The 20,063-nt window shown below is 37.7% G+C and overlaps 1 protein-coding gene across 7 annotated transcripts in view; it reads right to left on the reverse strand.

The window, feature by feature from the left end:
- Positions 1 to 20,063, reverse strand: part of TRAPPC9 (trafficking protein particle complex subunit 9) — a 508,568-nt gene that overhangs the window by 327,612 nt on the left and 160,893 nt on the right. The gene's annotated exons all lie outside the window — the stretch shown is intronic.

A 20,063-nucleotide genomic window follows, 5' to 3' on the forward strand; every position in this document is an offset into this window, starting at 1 on the left:
CCTTTACTTCTGTGATTAAATTTCAGACTTTGTGACTTTTTCCTTAATGAACAGCATGTGGGAAGCTTCCCAGCATACCAGTCCCCACATTATCATCAGTCTTCAAGCTCAGAAGAAACCTTTGATTCATCCAAAGAAATTATGCACCACCTTTTCTTTCCTTACATTCCTGAAATCCTGAAATCTGCTGGAAGCAAGACAAGTGTTTGGGAAATGTCAATGGATATTTTTTTTCCCCTCCGTTTTTATTCTGGTCCCCAGGCAGCTGCTATTGCCACATCTCAGAGAAAGGACAGAGATAGTGACAGACTTCTACCCTAACATGGACATTACCAGATTATGCTGAAGCCTATGTCTAGAAGGACAGCTGTTTCTTAAAAAGATTTAGAAACCATGGCTATCTCTCCTCTTTGATTGTTTTTTTGCTAATTATTTAAAAACAAACAAACAAAAAAACAACCAAAAAACACAACACCAAACCTCAAGTCAACAACTTATCTAGGAAACCAAATATTTATCAGATGTCATCAATCCTCAAGACAGTTAAAGTACTCTCCCTTTCAACTGCAGATTTACAAAACAATTTATGAAACCTGTTAATTTTTTTCAGAAGCTCTAAGGAACAGTCTAGGATTTTCTAACTTACAAAAAGACATCTATGTTTGATACCATGCTGTTTCTAAGTTTGGCTGAAGGAACAGAAACAAGGATACAATCATTTTTTTAAAGTAACCCTAATCTAGTCATTTAAAGAATACCAAAATCAAGAGTTTAACTTTTTGCTGCACATGCACGCTTAAATGTTTTGCCTATTTCCAGCTTTCTCTTAAGTAAAGCGGACTAACTCTAATTTCAAATTTAGTTTCATTAAAATTCATGAGAGTCATCTGGTAATGCAAATAAAAACCTTCACTGGGCACTGTGGACATACCCATCTACTCTGTTTATATCAATTCCTAATTTGTAGTTAATGAACTCAAGTTTATGTTACATCAGGAGAGCTAATCAATATTAAATACAAAAATAAAAAAGCACAAACCCATTCAAAACATACTTCATTCTAATTAACCATCTGCACTGTTTAATAAAGATCAGAGCCAGACACCCTAAGTCCAGGGATCTGACACTACTTACATCATAATGTGAGAATGGATTTCAATTTCAATTAGGAAATCTGTGAAAACTCTAGCTATGTATGTTCTGTATGGCAGCTGTAATACAGTATCCTGCTCGGGAAAGCTACTGTGATAGGGATCCATGGTTCATTCTCCACAGGACTATGCCACAAAGCTGCTTTATTCAGCCCAGTCCCATATAATTACAGGTAAATATGCAATAAATGTTAGTTTAAAGGTCACAGAGCATTATCATTCAAGATGCAAAACCCTTCATAACATCCTATACCAAACAAAAAACAAAACCAACCAAACGACAACAACAAAAAACTCACAAAAAAAGGCTAAAAAATACAACCAAGGCATGCCATTGATAAGCCCAGGGGAGTTCAAGGGCATCTTCATAATCTTGGTCCCTGTTGTAGTAAGGAATTTGTCAAAGAAAACTTGCTGATGACACTGTGTGTCCTCCACATACCATGCTAGAAAAGAGGAGAAAAAAACCCAACAGTCTTCTGTTAATCTAGACAACAGGAGGACATCTCACCCACAAGGTAAGGTCTAACTTCAGACTTTCAATACTGAGGACAAAAGCCAATTTCAGTTTCTCTGAGAACCACAGAACATCCAAACCTGTATTTCTTCTCTGGCCATGATAATTTGCAGGGTTCCTAGGAATGTACACACACACACACACAAAGATCAAACATCAGGCAGACTTTACACCAGGACTGTAGACATATGTGTAGGGGCAGTGCATGACTGAAGGAAATAATTTTTTTCAGGAGCCTTCAGGTGATCAGAGAAAGCTTTATTGCTTAGGATTCATATAATATGAACAGAATAAATAAAAAAAAAAATACCACAACAAATTTAATCTCCTTTAAATCCCTCCACGCACACGTACCTTGGAAAGGACTTCACACACATATAGGAAAGATTGATTTTCTATCTCTAGGATGAGGAAGAAAAACCACCCTACTTTCATAAACTTACAAAGCTCCAATTTAAAACAATTTACCACTCTGTCCCACAGCACCTGCAGAGAACGATCCAAGTGCTACAGCTCCCGACTTAAATAATTTTGTACACTTACTCCAGTGGCCTTGTCAAACCTACACAACGAACAGACTGAGCTGCAGATTCTATTAATCTTTACAAATACCAACAGAATTTATTAGATTTCTCTGAACTGCATCACTGCAGACCAAAAAGAAATGTCAAGGTGTCACTACAAACATGATTGTGCCTGGGGACGATCCATAAAAAAGAAAATGAAGGAAGGACTGGGTGCGGCGGCCTCCCAGGACAGGGAGATAAGGAAAAGAAGCCTATTACTAACTGAATACATCTGGAATTCAAAATATCTACGGACTAGGCGGGAAGGATTCTTGCTTTTAAGCAGAGTTCCATTCTTGAAACTCAGTAGTAAAAATATGGGTAAGTTGTTTAACCTATCCAATGACTCTAGATTGATAATTTTTTTTTTACTGTTTCTTTGGTCTTTCCTTCTATTGGTGAAGGAAAGAAAATGAAAGTGTTTCTGTGTCTAAGTTCCAGGTGACAAGATCCTTAACCAACAGCACCAGACATTAACACTACCTACTATATTGACAAGAAGTATTTTACAGATAAAACTATCAAAAAAGTCTCATTTTGGTTTCTCTCACACATGTTGTCCTCAAACATTTTCTGCATAGAGCCGGTGCCAGCTTTTTTTAAAAAACAAACAAAAAATCATTCTTTCCAGTCTGTTCCTGGAAATCCTTTGCATATTCACTTTCATAACAGAATTAAAAGCCAAATTAGAAAAGAACTTCTATTTGAGTACTATGCTGCTAATGAAAAGCAAAAAGTTGGACACTGAATTTTTCTAAGTGACAGCAGTTAGCACCCTTCTGCCAATCCCTCAATTGTGACTCTGTCTGAACAGTAATACCTTTTGTATACCGACTTTTAATTGCCAATTCAAACAATTACAATCTACATATCAGACCAATTATTTCTACTGAACTACTATGATAGTACTTCCTACCCAGAAGGAGAGAGTAAAATCTAAAGAGAATTTCTATATAATTCTGCAGAATATTGCTACTTACACAGAAGCTAGAACATGACTGATCTGATAACAGATCTCCTCAAGACAGCTAATGGCACGAGAAACACACACATGAATGGGGAAAGAGCAGCCATGAAGGGAATTTCTTGTGCTGAGAAGTCAAATATGGTGCCCAACCCTTTCTGTATGCTTGTGCTCAAGTCAGGGGGTTGACTGAATATCCCCATCAAGATGCCTCATCCCAGAAAACTGTTCAAATTTGTACATAGCAAAGAACACTATTTTAGCTCAAAAAATTGGCTTGGACCGAAGTATGTTGAGGTATCTATAACTCGGGATATAAGAATCCACCTGCAGAGACACTAATCATTATATGTTGCAGGTAAAGGAAAATAAACATTCCATAGAAGAACACAAAATATTAGCAACTCTCATAAACTGTTTTTACAAGAAAAAGATCCTTCAAGATATGAAAAACATTGAAAGTCATTTTCTCTTAAAAACCAGGAATAATTACTGAACAGCTATATTAGTTATAGTCAACAAAGAAACGACCAACAATGAGAACGATACACACAAGTAGTCAGGAAACTCAAATTTATAGTGATATATTATTAATGAGTAAACAGTCAATAAAATAGTCATATACTTTCCCCTCACTGCAGAAAAATACTTCTAAGCATCTAAGTTTTTTGTTTTATAAAATTTACAAAGTTGGAAACGGTTCAGGTCAGGGGTTCCCAGCTTTAATTCTTACATCGTCTATTTTGCATAGCAGATTTGTTTCTTTATTCTTTGTTTCTCTATTCTTAAGCAATTTTACTAGCAATAACTGATTTTATCCCTGTATCTTGCTACGGGAAGAACCAGAAGATTCCATTTCATTTTTATTCTTACAGTACCACATTGCAACAAATACTGCATTTTGTGTTTCAGACAGCAAAGCAAAATTTTGTCCTCGATTTTTTCCAAACTGGAACATTAATTTTTGAAGTATTTAATATCAGTGGCTTCTCTAATTAAATTAACAAATCATACTCTGTAAGAAAGGCTCACATTTTCAGGTCTTTTGTAAATTCCCTTAGTATAGTAGCAATGAAACTAAGTAGATCTCGACATTTAATACAAGATGAAATGCCAGTACTTAGCTACAGGCAGTTTGCTCCTGAGACTCTGCAGATACTGACTGCAAAAGCTCTGAAGAAATACCAGAACACACCATTGCAGGCTGCCCGTTAAGATACAACATTTTAATAAGGAAGAAAAGAAAAAAAAGAAAAAACAGAACACAAACAAGCAGCAGTATGAGGACCAGACTAAAAATATATAACGTCAAAATATAACCTTTCCATTTTAGTTTCTGAACTGCTTATAGAAAACAATTCTTACTAATCAGTATAATTTCTCATGGGATTAGGGTTTGAAATTTGAAAAATAACTTATTCTCGGTGTGCAATCTTCAAATATACCTTCCCTTAACAAAAAAAAAAAAAATATTACTTGCTCAAGGGTAGACATGTTTTCTTCTAAATCCCATCATACTCCTGATCTGCTTCTCACACAAATTAGCATCAGCAGGACGTGCTTCCTACATTCATGAGTGTTTCGCCATTCTTTCTGACTGTCAGCCCTTTTTCTCATAGGATTCCTTTTATTTTCTCATTTGTTTGGGTGGGATTTTTCCTTAAACAGACTATAAACTCCAATTTTGTTAAATTTTCTCTGCCTCCTTCCTTCTTTCTTCTCCTTCTCTGACCATTCCACTCCCATATTCAACTCTGATGGGCAATCAGTGATATTTATCAGTAATAAAGACAAATAAAAATGCACTACTTCACCAGTTCCATCTCACAAAAGGCACCAGCATACCTCTCTCTAAAAAATTAATTTCTGAGTTTCATCCATTGGGTGCCATGCTTAAATTTTTTTAAGAGCTTTGAGGATTGTGTAAATAAATCACAGATCAGGAATTTCAGCTGCCTAACTAACTAATTAAATTCTCTGGCAGTGTGAAAGAGAAAGCAAATTTCTCAAATTAACCACACACTTTTCAACAGCAGCAGGTAACCCCTAGCAATAAATTTGCTAGTAACAACAGCAAATAGGTGGCCAGCCAAAAGCGTGCTCAAGAGTCCCAGGGTGGCTGACAGGATGGCACCTCACAGCCTCAGCGCGGGGGGGTGCAGTGATGCAGAGCTGGTGGCACCTTCAGGCCTCTGCCCTGCCAGCGCTTCCTCACTGCTTCTGCGTTACAAGGCCAAGCTCTCCGCAGGGCTGTTGTACTGGCAGAGCCCCACAGGCTCCTTGTGATGCTTCAGGCTGCGGACCAGGGTTCCAAATGGCGTGTTCAAACCTTCTCATGCTCCCTGCTGCCTCAGGCCAGTCTTATTTGCTCACCTTCATTCACACTGAGAAGCCGCATGGTTTATCCCCATCCACACGGCACACCGTTGCCACAGAGTGGACTAGGTGGGTTTTTTGCCATGGTCAGACTAATTTTTTTATCCTCCTTTCTATATGTGGCTCCATACCTCAATTTCCTATCTTTACTATAAAAATTACCTGGCCTAAGCATTACTGGACCAACCCCAAAAAAATGTCCAGCCTTGGAGACTGCCAGCTTTTGAATCCAAACACATGGGATATGCTGCTCCAGCAACATGGTTCATACAGAAACGCAGTACACTGAACACTGCTGAATCTTTTTTCAGGGGAAGACCAGAATGTAAGCACTGGGAAGGAAATGGAGATGCCTACGTAGTTGAAATCAAGGAAGATGGGACTCAAAATACGTCAAGCTTCCAACTGGACTGATTTGTGAATGTAAAGACTGTCTATGTTTAGGGTTGATCTCATGAGAAAATTCAGTCCTGGCATTTAGAAATGCACACATCTCCGCCTATATATTCACTTGCCTATGAAAACCAGTTTAGATTATCACTTCCTTGAGTTTTAATTTACAGTAGTCTAACAAAAGACAAATACTTGTGATTTTTGCTTGTCTCCCATCACTAAGCCTACAGTCCATGATTCCACAGAGTAACCTGACAAAGGATAAATTCTGTAAAAAAATCAGGCTTGAAGAATAAAATCTGTGTTTAAAAAAAAAAAAAAAAAAAGAGGCAAAACACACCCCCACACCCCACTAGAGATGAAAAGCAGAGAAACTGCTGACTACCTAGAGATTCTATAATTCTTGGGAGGACAAAAATGTCCAATCTAATAGAAAAAAACTCCACCTAATTGTCAATAGTATTGTGTTTTTATTACTCTGTTGATGAGAGCTAAGCAAAGCACCACATAACTGAAATCGGAAAGCTTTCGTGACATACTTTATGGTTTCTGAGATACACATGCTTCTTAGCATTGACTTTTTGGACCAGTGTCTTACTGCAAAACTCAGACCACAGGGACTTAGATGTTGCTATCTTCAAAGCTTCTTCCGTGCAGGAATTCACGTCATCCCCTCAAACACTCCAGACCTTCCTCTACTTGAAATACTGGTATTGCAATGACATTTGGGAGGAGAAGTAGAGTATGTAATTTGTGATAAGGAAAGCACTGAGCCTTTACCACACAAGGTTTATTTCAAGCTGGGTATTATTCCAAAACTGAAAATAATTTAGTCCTCCTCAAAGTCTTCAGTGTCTAGCTCAAATATCAGGCTGCCCAAGGTCCACAGTAAGAAACAACGATCATAGGTGGAATACATGAACAACCATATCTAAAATTTTCTACCTCTAGGAAACACCATATGGTTCATAAAAAGTAAATTATATCGTAAGTTGAATTGTTACATCAAAATAATCGATGGAATGAGTACACAGTGATTATAATGCAACTTTGCAGAAAGAGATGCATTCGTTGCTCTCTCTCATTTGAGAATATTAGTCTTTTCACTTACCACCACCCTTTCTGATTTTCTGATACACAAAATATATTTTAGGTTTTCTGTATCTTTATAAATGATACGATTTTTTTTCCTGTATTTTAAGGAGATAGTAAACAGCCAGGAAAGGACAGAAAGTAAAGTACCTATACATTTCTCTGAATGCAAATCATGAAGCATATCTAAATCTACTGGAATATTTAATTGATCAAGGCAGAATTCCTAATTTTCGCAGATAGGAAAAGGAGACTTTCCCAGTAGATACTGTTCCTTCAAGCACCAAATGGTATAGAAATTGACAGCAAGAGCCCCAATACATGCATTATAAAAAGGATATGTATATGTAATCATCTTGTAGTGCATATGTAATCATCCTCTAGGACTGAACTGCAGCAAGCATTCTCCATACTGATTTTTTTTTCCTCTGTATTCCACTAAAAATTTAAGTGTCAACTACAAAAGCTAGGATAAAATTTTTAATAACCGGTTAAGTAACAAAATACATTGTGCCACTGCAGTAAGTCAGACCTTTGTATGTACAAATACAAACAAAGCCCGCCTTGTTATTCCTGTTAAACTACTTTATCACTCTAAAGCAAAATTAAATATATTTTTTAGCATGTGTTAATCAGGTGAATTTACACAATCAATCTTTTGAACAAGATGCCTGTTGTGTTTGTGTTTTAGTGCAGTTTTACTCAAGTACACCTACTGCATACTCACCTTCAGTAGCAATTTTTGTGGTATGCCAATGTTTACCTAGCTCATCCATCTACATTTATGTCTAGTTAAGTCCCTGAACAATGAAACTGCTGCATCCCTTTGTAAAAATAGCACAATGGCAATGACAAGTAGCTGAAGCTAAATATAGCTCCTGCAGGCATATGCTGGGAATTAAATAGTACATTTTACCCCTCCTCAATCCTAAATCAGTAAGCTTCAACAAGGAATCTCTAGCGAATACACACTGGAGCTCAATAAATCCCCCTTAAGCTTACAAGGCATATTCTGAATCTGTGCTAGCTAAAAATAGCCGTGTTTATAATGAGAATGGAGATGTGAGCAGAATAATATTAAGTTTAAAGGCAGGCATGCTATAGTTATTCCGCATTAATGAACAGGGTGAATCAAAGGTCATCCTATCAAACAGATATATAGATTGACAGATAAAATACAATAGACAGCAATCTTTTACTGAAGAGCATTCATCTCACATTAAACTGTGCGCTTTCTAATTGGCTGTTGTAGCCACGCTTTCACAAGCTATTTTGTGTTTGTATTTTAGCTAAAGCACAAGCTGTTACTTCCAAAAGATAGAAGAAAGCTAGGAGCATACAGCATTATTCCTCTGAACATTATTCCTTCCTAGAGTTTAATTCCCCTCTGGAAATATTCACAAAGTATAACACATATTTCTTCTTGTAATATTAATCACAGAATTCTGCTTTCTTTAATTAAAGGTAAATTGCATCCAGGCCTCCAGGGCAGTACTATTGCAGCCGAACGCCCAGGTGGCTGATGCACGTTCTTAACTGCCTCAAAGCTTTTACCTCCGTCCATTTAGACACAAGCACTGCTGACCACAGCTATCACAGAATCTTACTCTTGGCTGAGACACAGATGAGAGATTAAAAATAATTTAAATGCAAGTAACTTCTATGTGGAACATTCCCATTGAGAGTTTTCTGTCTACTGACACTAAACTGCAGAACCTCTCAGAAACAAACATGTGTTAGGAAATTAGGCACCCTTGGTTTCTCTTCTTGTAGGACCTGGAAGAATGCAGGGGCAAGTCATCACATGTCCTCAATAACTTCTCCAAAATCCTGCCCTGATTCTGAAGTAGGAAGCTACAAAAGGAGAGTAAATTCAGGGAGAGATGTTGATGAACAAATCACACACACCTTTCGAAGGGGAAATTTCTCTCCACATAGACCAACAACTCAGCCTGGTCCTCCCGGCAGTGGCTATGTAACAGGTTGGTTGCTGTATAGAAGCATCACTGAATGGATTTCCTCAATGAAACCTGTTTATTACACCCTGTAGGCAGAGTCCCCAAGAGTGAAGGCACAAGATGCTGGCAGATAACTTCTCACTACTTGGCCATAACAGTGCAAAGAACATGCATCTAGCATAAACACTCCACATGTCATGAAATCATAAATGAAATAACAAGATAGTATAAAAACAGTCACAACCCCAGAAAGAACACCAGGGAAAAACAACAAAAACAAGTGCTGCACAGGTGACTCCCCAGCTAAAAATGACACATCTGATCAATGTTGCTACTCATCCGCAAGCAGGTCATCTCTCACTTTTGAGAGAGCAAGCACACCACTATTTATAATTGTTATCCACCACATCTTGCTACTGCACACTCAGCAGTCAAGTACTACCTTTCAGTATGTATTTTGACTTAAGCAAATGAGAATTTTAGAAAGGTGTATGTCACTGTTAACGTTTGCAAGTGTGAGCGTGATGTTTTTTTCCCCCAACCCTCCCACCCAGGAAGGAAATCAAAGCAACAACACCAAGCCCAAATAGGCTCATATGCAAAAACCTGAAGTCTCTGGGTAACGCAATGAAGTTTTCCAGTTTAAATTTTCTATGTCAAACACTTCCACACTGTTTCACAATTCCTCAACACTAGCCCATCCCTTCTCTGTTCCTTCTACTTCTACCATGTCATTTGTGAGAAAAGGGGATGAGGCTGCACCCAAAGTGGGGTTAACATAGAAGAAACTTCATGGTTTGCTCTCTATCCCTTTACTTTCTGTTATTCCTAATGTTCTATTTGCCTTTTGCATTGCTGCTACAAATTAAACTAACATCTTCGCAGAATGTCTCATACCTCCAAGATCTCTGTCTTGAATAGCAATGGTTAATTCAGAGCCCATCGTTGTGTATTTGGAATTAAGACTGCATTTCTTCATGTGAGTTACTTCACAAAGCACACGCGGATCAATACAGATCTTCACCTCAAATTTTAACAACTCACCTCTATCACAGAATAAGCCTGTAATCCTTAAAAGTTGGTTTATCATGTATGCTACCCTTGATAAACTTTGACACAATGCTAATCACCCTGTTATCCAGATCCTTTATGAGCATGCACAGGCACAATACAGAGCCAGATAAATTAGGCTGAAGTCCACCTTTCAGTGAGTATACAGGCCATCCATCCTACCTTGAACCAGCTCTTGACTCATGATGAGGCCTCCGCTTTTATCTCACAGCATGTTTGTTTCTCTCAAAACAGAGTGTCTTTTTGGAAGTGTTTTAGGAAATCAAGCCAGCAGTATCCATGATTTTCCCTTTGTTCATGAGCTCTGCATATGCTTCAAAGAAATCTGACAGATTTGCTTACCATGACTGCCCTTCATAAAAATAATTTTCATCAGTATCCCAACAAACATACATGATCACCAACATCATTATCATATTATTATTGTTGTTGTTGTTCTTGTTGGTATTAATATTATTGTTGTTATTATTAACTCTGCTGCTCTGGGTTTACTATATTTACCAGTAATACGAGTAAAGTAATTTTATTAGTTATGCAGCTTCCCCAATGACAATACAAAGTTCACAAACTTTTAAAACACCAGAGAAGATTATGTCCCAAAGACGGGTCACATGCATCTCTCTATGGTCCAAGACCACCACCATGACCCAAGTAAACAAAATTTAGAGTTTCTATTTTACAACACACAAATCCATCCCATACAAAGGGCACACAAAAAGTACAAATGGTTTCCTGAAGATCTCAAATCCATTCACTGTTCAAAACAGTCTGAAGAACCCGGCTCCACTGCCTATTCATATACTTTTTATTCATAACATTGCTGTATTGTACTTAAACAAAAATAATACAGCCTCAAAAGATAAAAACAAACCCTCCTTTGCAATAGCTGAAGTACCTTAAAAAGAAATAATGCAAGCAGCAAATCAGGGAGAAAAAAAAAGATCAACTAAAACACATAATAGGTCCTTGAAAGTGAGTAATTAGATTTTTATGTGAGAGCTCTTTGGTATTCTTGTGTTAAGCAGTCCTTCCCCCGCCCCCCCCCCCCCCCCCCCCCCCAGGAATTCCTGTGATTAGAAGGGATAAGCCCAATTAAGCGATTGTTCAAAAGTAGGAGCAAGTGAAGAAACAGCTTTTAAAACACGAATGCTTGAACAACTTAATCAATAGATCTGTTTATTCAGCACAGCCATTACCATATAAATATGGAAGACTGAGTACTTCAGATTTTTCAGCTGCTACTTGGGTTTGAAATAGAGGCTCTAGTAGCACAATCATTTTCAAAATCAGTAAAGTTATTGAGCTAAATTTACCACTGATTTAGTGAATTTTATATGGAATGAACATTGCAAATTCCTACTCTTAATATGATGACAAAAACTAACAGAATAAAAAATAGTGAAATCAATTTTCAGGGACTAAGGATTCAGAAATTAAATTTGTCCCATAGTTTAGCTAGAAATTGGGTCCTAGAGTTGCAGAACAGTAACATTTTCCATTCTAATGCATCTTATTTCTTTCACTGGGCATGCCACGTGAAAGCTAATATGCCAAGCAACCAAGCATTCACTCACATTATTAAAACATACAGTTCTCTTAATAAACTCAGTGTATGGGATTTCCTCAAATGTTTTTTCCCCAATACAGGGAATTTGGACTTAGCTCTTCAGTAAACACAACAAGATAATTGCAGATACAAATCAGAAGCAGAGCTGACACTAAAATTCATTTCCTCTCTTCGCTGATCCCATTTTTCCGTAATTCAGCCAGGTCCGTGCCAACAGGCTCCAGCACCATTGCCTGCTCCAAGACCCACCTGCACTAAAGATTCCTGAAAGGCTGAGAACACACTTTAAATGCTGTGATGTTACAACAAAACCAGGTAAATTTTACAAAGGCAAAGGTCTTAAAGCAGATGAAAGGCATCACAGATTGTTTTCCCAGAAATACAGATTTACAAAAGGCTCGTCACTGACAATTTGAACAGCGTGTGTCAGACTAGCCTGCAGAATGTGTTTACTGATTTCTGAGCATGATCTCACAATTTCGACAACACTTGGACCATCATTGTTTTTGAGCTGCCACTACTTACACATCTGTATTCTTCCCATAGATCAATTATGCTCTAAAAGCATCAGAGCATCCTATAAAAATAACATTTAAAAAAGGCTTGACACATGTTGTCCCGTTTTGGTTTGCCCCCTCCAACAAAATACATTCTCAAAAGTCAACTGGAGGTCATTACCATTAGGTCCAGTAACTCACCATTAACAAGAATCAGCCGATTCAGAGATCTTTTGCTGAAGGAAATATGACAAATCTAATTCTAGAATTTAAGTTGTAAAACCATCTAAAACCATCATATGCTAATAAATCACGAGAAGTCTCTACTTTCTAACAGAAGGAACAGAAAATCTTCCTCTATGAACAGGAAAGTCTCTGATTCTTTCCTTTTTTCTCTGAGACAGTCAAAAGCATTAAACATTCTCCCACCTTCCAACAACTGCTTACAAATAAATAATATTTCAGCAAAATACTCTTTCTCATGTGACCACTTTACTCTCTAGGGATCCCCCCAGGGGTGAAGTAACCTAAACAAATTCTTAAATTTAAAAGATAGTTGCAAGATACTTATATACACATTTTATATACAAATATAGCATATTCAAGGAGCATGTGGATGATGCTCTTAGACATATGGTTTAGTTTTCGGTAGTCCTAAAAGGGGAAGGGAGTTGGACTCAATCCTTATGTGTCCCTTCCAGCTTGAGATATTCTATGATTCTATGGTATATATACAGATAGATAGAAAGATAGACAGACAGACAGATATAAGGTACCTGATCTTTAAATCACTATTTTGATTTTATTAGGGATGCTAACTTGATTTCCACTCTAAGTGGTTAGCACACATTTAAAAGGATTACAAATGCTTATTTAAAAACACACTGAGTCAGCTCACTCAGAGAACTTCATAAATATGCAGCAGGAAACTCCCAAACAGTGACTCATAACTTCAGAGGTTTAAAACAGACAAATAATCATGAACGTTCCAACTGTTACTCATACTTGATTAAATCCTAAACCAAAACCATCCTGCTTCTGTGAATTCCACTTGACCATCCATTAAGTTCTACAGAAATAACTGCGTTATGGAAAAAGACAACCAAAAGCAGATAACTGGGAAGAGTGCTAATTCTTAACAGCTTATATGGAAAAACTATTTCATATAAGCATACATTGACTAATTCTTTCCTTTACAACCAATGCCTGGCTGGATTTCGTCTTCACCTTATCTAAGAATGAATGACTAAGCTGGGAAAACAAAAAAGCAAAACCCAACTTTAACAACTTTTAATTTTACTTAGAAAAAAGAAAAATGAGACATGCTAAGAATATGAAACAATCTGGAAGTTTCTTCTCACAGAACGCTATTTGTGTGTATCTTTCAACAGTTGCAATTCAACAATCCTGTCATATTCCTGGTTAGACAATGCACTGACATTCTCTAGCTCCCTGTTCTTACAGAGTTATGATAATTAGAATAGATGTTTAAAAGGTTACTGCTAAATATCATCATAATACTCCTGTTTTGTCTTAAAATGAAGGTAAGTATCATCTTAAATTTAAGTGTTAAAAATGTCACTACTATAAACATAGTGATTTCTGTAAAATGAACAAAAAGAATGCCTTATAAACTCATTCTTGCAAATCTTAGTAAAAACTGGCTTTTTTTATAGACATTCAAGTAATCATTTGGCCAAAAGGCAAGTTAATGTATGCACAATGTAAAAACCATGTCAATGCAAATCAATGTAATCCATGATAACAAAAATCAAAATATCTATCCGTCCCATTTGTCACTCGAATGACAAAACTACTGCACAAGATGCAAAGAAATTCACAGGGATTCATTTTAAACAGAAGGGTCAGACACCTACCTGATAGCCTATCATGAATTATTTAGCCTAAAGATATTCTAACTAACCACTAACTAAAGCCTATTTTGAGCAGTTCTGTGAAAGCAAACGACGCCCCCAGGACTGAAGGAGCACACTGTATGTAGAACTGAACAGAGCCCTGACCTGCTCCATCCTGTACTACGCACTCACTTCCCACAGCAGATCAGGACACTATGCTTGGTGTACTTGCATGCAAACAGGCCAAATACTTCCCAGTTACTGCAGCAACACTGGCTAAAAGTCAGGAATCATTTCTGGTATGATCCCACTCGATGACACAATAGTTAATAGCCAAAAGAAATCCAGTATTAGCAAGTCTGTATAAAATACAAAGGTTTGAGACAAAAAAAAAAAAAAAAAAAAAAAAGCAATTAAAAAATTATGATAGAATCGTGATTTTATTTTTCTACTCAAACTGCTTCAAGCTGAATGATGGTGCTTTGCTTCATTCAAAACCAAATCAAATGTCTTCTCTTAAGTTTGTTGGGGGGAGTTAAAAGACAGGACTAATTACATGAAAATTAGATTTGGTTATTGAAAGTATCAAAATAGTGATTTCAGCCATTCAAATGTCCTCCAATGTCCACTCCACTTTAAGCTAAATAATTAAAATCAGGTGATGATTCAATTTCTTATTTGCTAAAAAACATGTTCCCTTCCGATTCACAGGCTCATTCCTTTTTAGTTGCTACCAGGAGAAATTATGAACACTGAGTATTACATATCCATGTTCTATTACACAGAGTTTTACTGAATACAGTTAGGAACTGTAACATTTAAAAGTAAAAAACCTGTTTACCAATATATTTGTATTATACTCTCTTCATCAGAAGATAAATAGTAGTAAAAACTTGCTTTCAAAATCAAGCAACAATGTAGCATAAATAGTTGTCTACATATTCTTGCATCTAGATGACAAGTGTTACAACCTGCTTTAAAAAAAATAGTAAGATTACAAAGAATCAAGTTGTTCTTGTCCATCTCTAACATTTTAATTTTATCACACCAAATGGTAAACAATCTGTTTGGCAACTTATAATCTATTTTTACCAAGTAACATGAGTATAACTTTTTCCTATTGAAAGAAAGACACATAAGAACTCAATTTAAATATATAAGCCTCGCAGTTTTGATATAGGAAAACTGTAAATTATTCCTAAGGACTCTGCTTGAGGGTCTATTTGTAATTGTTTGCCTAAGGCAACCTATCTGCATTCAACACACATCAGAGAAAAAAGAAGCTATATGGATTTAAAAAAGGAAATCAAGTTTTCCAAAGCAGACAAGAAATCCAAATGAGTTCTGAAAAATGCAACTTTAACTAGAGTTACATGTAGTATTTCAAATAATTGGTACTAAAAGTGTGGCAAGGTAACTGCAGCAGGCACCAAATTTTAAAAAGAAAATATTCAAGTTTAAAATACCACAGGATAAAATTAACCACAAAATTATGATGGGACCTCAAGTCAGCAAAACCTTTGTGATAGACTTCTATCTAGACCTCTCTCTCCTAAGAGGCCCTTAGAAGTTGTAAGAACCAACAGAATGAGACAGAACGTTAAAAGCTTTGTAAATACATTCCCCGTGAGTATGATATTCTTTCACATTTTCGATTAGTCCACCTTGGTGTCCCTGTATGAACTCTGCATAATCCACTGTAGGTCTTTATGGGTGCATTTGCAGGATTTAGTTTGTCTGGATCAGGAAGGTCCTTTTGTGGGCAGCCCTCCTACCTGTTCTTACTTACTAAGCCTTTGTTCACATTGTGGAGTGCTCTTGAAGCATGCAAACTTGATTGTTTCAAGCTGAATTATGAAGGGCCGTGTACGAAAGTCCTGCCAGTTGGTTAAGGGCATCTTTCCCCTCTACTCAGCACTGCTGAGACCCATCAGGAGTGCTGTGTCCAGTGCTGGGCTGCCCAATACAGGAGGGATATGGGCATAATGGAGCAAGTCCAGCCCAGGGTCATGAAGATGACCAAGGAATTTGAGCATGCAACACGTTAATAGAGAGGCTGAGAAAGCCTGGAGCGTTCTGCCTGGAGAAGAGAAGGCTCAGGGAGATCTTACCCATGTGTATAAATACCCAATGGGAGGGACCAAAGATGATGAAGCCAGGCTTTTCTCAGTGGGTTCCAACAGAAGGAGAAGGCAAATGGGTACCAATTAAATAGAAAAAATCCCCTTTAAATACAAGGAAGAGCTTTATTTTTGTTAGCCTAATCAAAAGCTAGAACAGGCTGCCCAAAGAGCTGGTGAAGTGTCCATTCTTGAAGATACTCAAAATCTGACTGGACAAGGCCCTGAGTAGCCTGCTCTAGCTGACCATGCTTTGATCGGGTGTATTGGACTAGACCATCTCCAGAGATCCTTTCCAACAGAAACAATTCTAATACTAAATTGGAAGGGGTACTCCATCCACTACCAAGCATTCAAGCCCATAACATGAGATTAGAGACAGTCTAAAACAAAATCCACCATCCCTCCTCAAAAGCACTGATAGCATAGGCATCCTATCCTTACCAGCAACTGTTTCACTTTAAAAATCTGCATTGTTTGGCCACATCACTCACTAATGTAGACAGAGTGCATTCTGTCACCAGAGAGAGCTGACAATCCAATTCTCGCTATTCCCAAGAGTCTCTTTGGCTGCTGAGGTCTAGGCTTCCTGACGGCAGAGCTCCCATCCTTTCAGCCATTCCTTTTTCCCCTTCCTCATCCCTCCCTTTCAAAACTCCTTTCCTTCTCAGGCCTTCCGACCTGCTTCCCCAGAAGGAAAAAAACCTCCCTCCCCAGAAGGTTCAGAACCACTCAGCATGCTGCAGCCAGGACACAGTAAGCAGGGACCTTCCGGCTGTCTGCCCTGCTACCCAGCCAACCCCTTGTAAAGCAAGACAGCCTGCAGCTACCCTCAACCTCAGTAAGTTTGTGGGGGGTTGCGTAACACAGGTGAATGACTCTGCATTTTTAAGTATTATAGTCAACATGTGGTAACACTGCCACTTTAAGAAAGCGCTGTGGACAACAGTCTGCACCATTTTAAATATATCCTCAATTAATAAAAATAAATCATTTGTGTCCTCGGGCACTGAAATGTAGCGTTTGTGCTTGATTTATGGACTCTGTGCCCATCGCTGCCTTTTGCTTCGCTGCTTTTTTTCAGTTGGCTTCATTAGAGCACCCTTTCAAGTAGAAGAACCCACAAGCCTTTGACAGCGTACAGCAGTCCACAGGTCAGGCTTCAGCCATCTGTTTCACCAACCACAAGCCTCTAATGTTTTGAGTTAAAAATACAAGAAAGAATTCTTTTTAAGTTTATTTCTTAGTTTTGCTCTAGTTTAATTCTTTCCAGCTGAATGAGATAAAGGAAGATATCCAAGCATAAGACAGGAAAGTGTTCATGTAAGATTATATAAAAGCACAGTACAGCTAGAAAGCATTTCAGCGTGTTCCTTGTTATAATATTTAAAATCCTATAGATAGAAAAATAAGAAAGAAAAATGGTAAGACAACTCTTAGAAATTTAAATAAAAGCCTTTGACATATAAAATTCCACCTTTTCCAGTTACACAACCGCCGCTTTTCTTGATTATTTTTTTTACAGGAGACTCCCAGTTTTGATAGGCCTGTGATGTGCCCTGTCAAACAAGCTTGTAAGGTATTGTAAAATTTGAACAGGAAATTATCTTTCTATTGGGGTGTGGGTATGACAGCTTTATGAATGACGTCAAGGAAAACCACTGTTCTACAGTGCAAATATGTGACAAGTTATTATACATATTCGCCCTCTGCCCACATTACTCAGACGCTGCAGGCCTTGCTCTCCTCCTCCTGCTTCATAAAAATGAAATTATTTTTCATATGCTAGTTTAAAAAGATAAAGGCCAACACAACATACAGCTTAAGCTTGGCAGCTGGAGAAAAAGTAATTAGGGGGTTTAGCCACTTTCCATGTAATGGAGATTACAATACAAACTTAAACTACCAAACGTGCTAGGAGTGGCTGTGTGTTTTCATTGATTTTCTCAAAATTATAATGCCATGGTATATGAACTTCCGCATTTTGAAGTGCTTTTTTGAAACGTTTGATGAAAGAATCAATGTATGAACATACGAATATAAAATAAAGTAAAAGCTGGTTTGCGCCAACAGCTCTAATACAAAGCCAGACCTGAAGTTAAAGATCAGCACAATAATGTAAAAAATAGATGCTTTTTACTTCAGATCTTTTGCACGAGAAGATCCAACTCCTGGCTATCTCTCAGTACTTGCTAGGATGCATCTTAGAATCACAGAATGATAGAATGGTTTGGGTTGGAAGGGACATTCTAGATCATCCAGTTCCACCCCCCCTGCCATGGGCAGGGACACCTTGGGATGCTAAACCAAGCTGCTCAAAGCCCCATCCGGCCTGGCCTTGAAAAATATTTCTTAAAAAATGTTTACAATAATGTGTTTTTAATGCTCATTTACTGCTTTTTCTTCCACTAAGCAGCGTGTCAATGCTTTCCCTAGATGGGCACCTGTTCACCTAAACTTACTGAGATTCACTAACATAAATTAACAGCAGTCTTATAACTAAGATAAAATTTAACTGATGGTAGAATCTGCCAAGAAAAGTTACGAGTTTATACCTGTAAGTGTGCCCACATACAGCAACCAAACCAGGATGAGAACAGAGCAAGAACACAAACTACTTCCCAATCCACCCTCCCAGCCACAAACAGTATGAGACTCCTTGAAACAAAGGTGAATTCTACGTATTTAGTAACCCTCCTTGAACCTCTCTTCTCTGAACCTGTTCAATGTTTCTCTGTACCCAGAAAAACTTTCACCATCTCCTTCCTTCAAGTGTTTTTTAACATCTTCAAAGAACTCCAGTGTGTGGAGCATATGGACTGTGAATCACTGACTTTAAATAAAAAAAAAAAAAAAAGCCTTGTCCCCAGTATATGGGACATACTCTTGTGTCCACTGGATTACAGTTTCTATCAGTGTGTCCAATAGAGACATCAGGCTTAGCAGTACGCAATGTCGCGGATCTGGAATTCTCAGAAAGTACTGGCATCGTATTTGTCATCTATCAATCAATCCTCAAGTACAAAGATGGTTGAAAGCAGGAGGTGACAAACTACAGTTGACAACTTAACCGTTAGAACACTTCAGTCCACAGAGGTACTCTTGTTGGCAGTAATATTAGTTTTGTACATTCATACCATGTTATTTTCCACATAAATTTGGATCCTAACAAAAATGTTTTAAGGCATTTTTGAAAGATATCACCTTCCTTTTAATGTGCTCTTTTGCCTTACTCTTTAGGCATGCCAACTTCTTTTGCCCTCTTCTCATCATTCTTGATAGGTAAAAGGCTCTTCCTATGGAAATATTTTTGTACTGTGCTTCTGATAGGATGCCCTCGAAAAATTTCCATGCCACCTACCAAGATTTAACTCTCACCTGCTCTATTTCTTTCTTTTCAACAGCTTTTCTGATTTTTGCTTTTAAGTAGCTTCAAGCAGCAGTGCACTACTTCATTGACTGTTGTTGCTGTGTCCAAGCATACCACAATCACTACTACAAGGCAGCACTTCAGCCTCACATTTTGAACCAGGTTCTGCTTGCTCCCCAGGAAAATGTCAGAGATTGACTTTCTCTCTTTGGCTTTCTAATCAACTGCTCCACAAAACAGACATGTCTGCAAATTTAGTCTGTCTCATGTCCTGGTGCAGCACTGGTCCAATTTACAAGAGAACAGTTGGAGTCATCTCCTACTATTGTATTCAAAATTCACAGCCTCTCTAATTTCCCGTAAGATCCTACAAACAGTACCATCACACTGACCAGGTCGTAGTGTTGATTCACTCCCATCATCTTCCTACTTAGGACTGAAATTTCACACTCAGAATTCCGTGTTATTTGCTGCAGCTATTACCAAAGAGTTCAGTGTTACTCAGTGATACAGTTGATTTATTAATCTGATTTGCTTAAAATTTTCCCTAATTCGTAACACTGTA

The sequence above is a fragment of the Falco cherrug genome, chromosome 3, assembly GCF_023634085.1.
Source record: "Falco cherrug isolate bFalChe1 chromosome 3, bFalChe1.pri, whole genome shotgun sequence".
NCBI lineage: Eukaryota > Metazoa > Chordata > Aves > Falconiformes > Falconidae > Falco > Falco cherrug.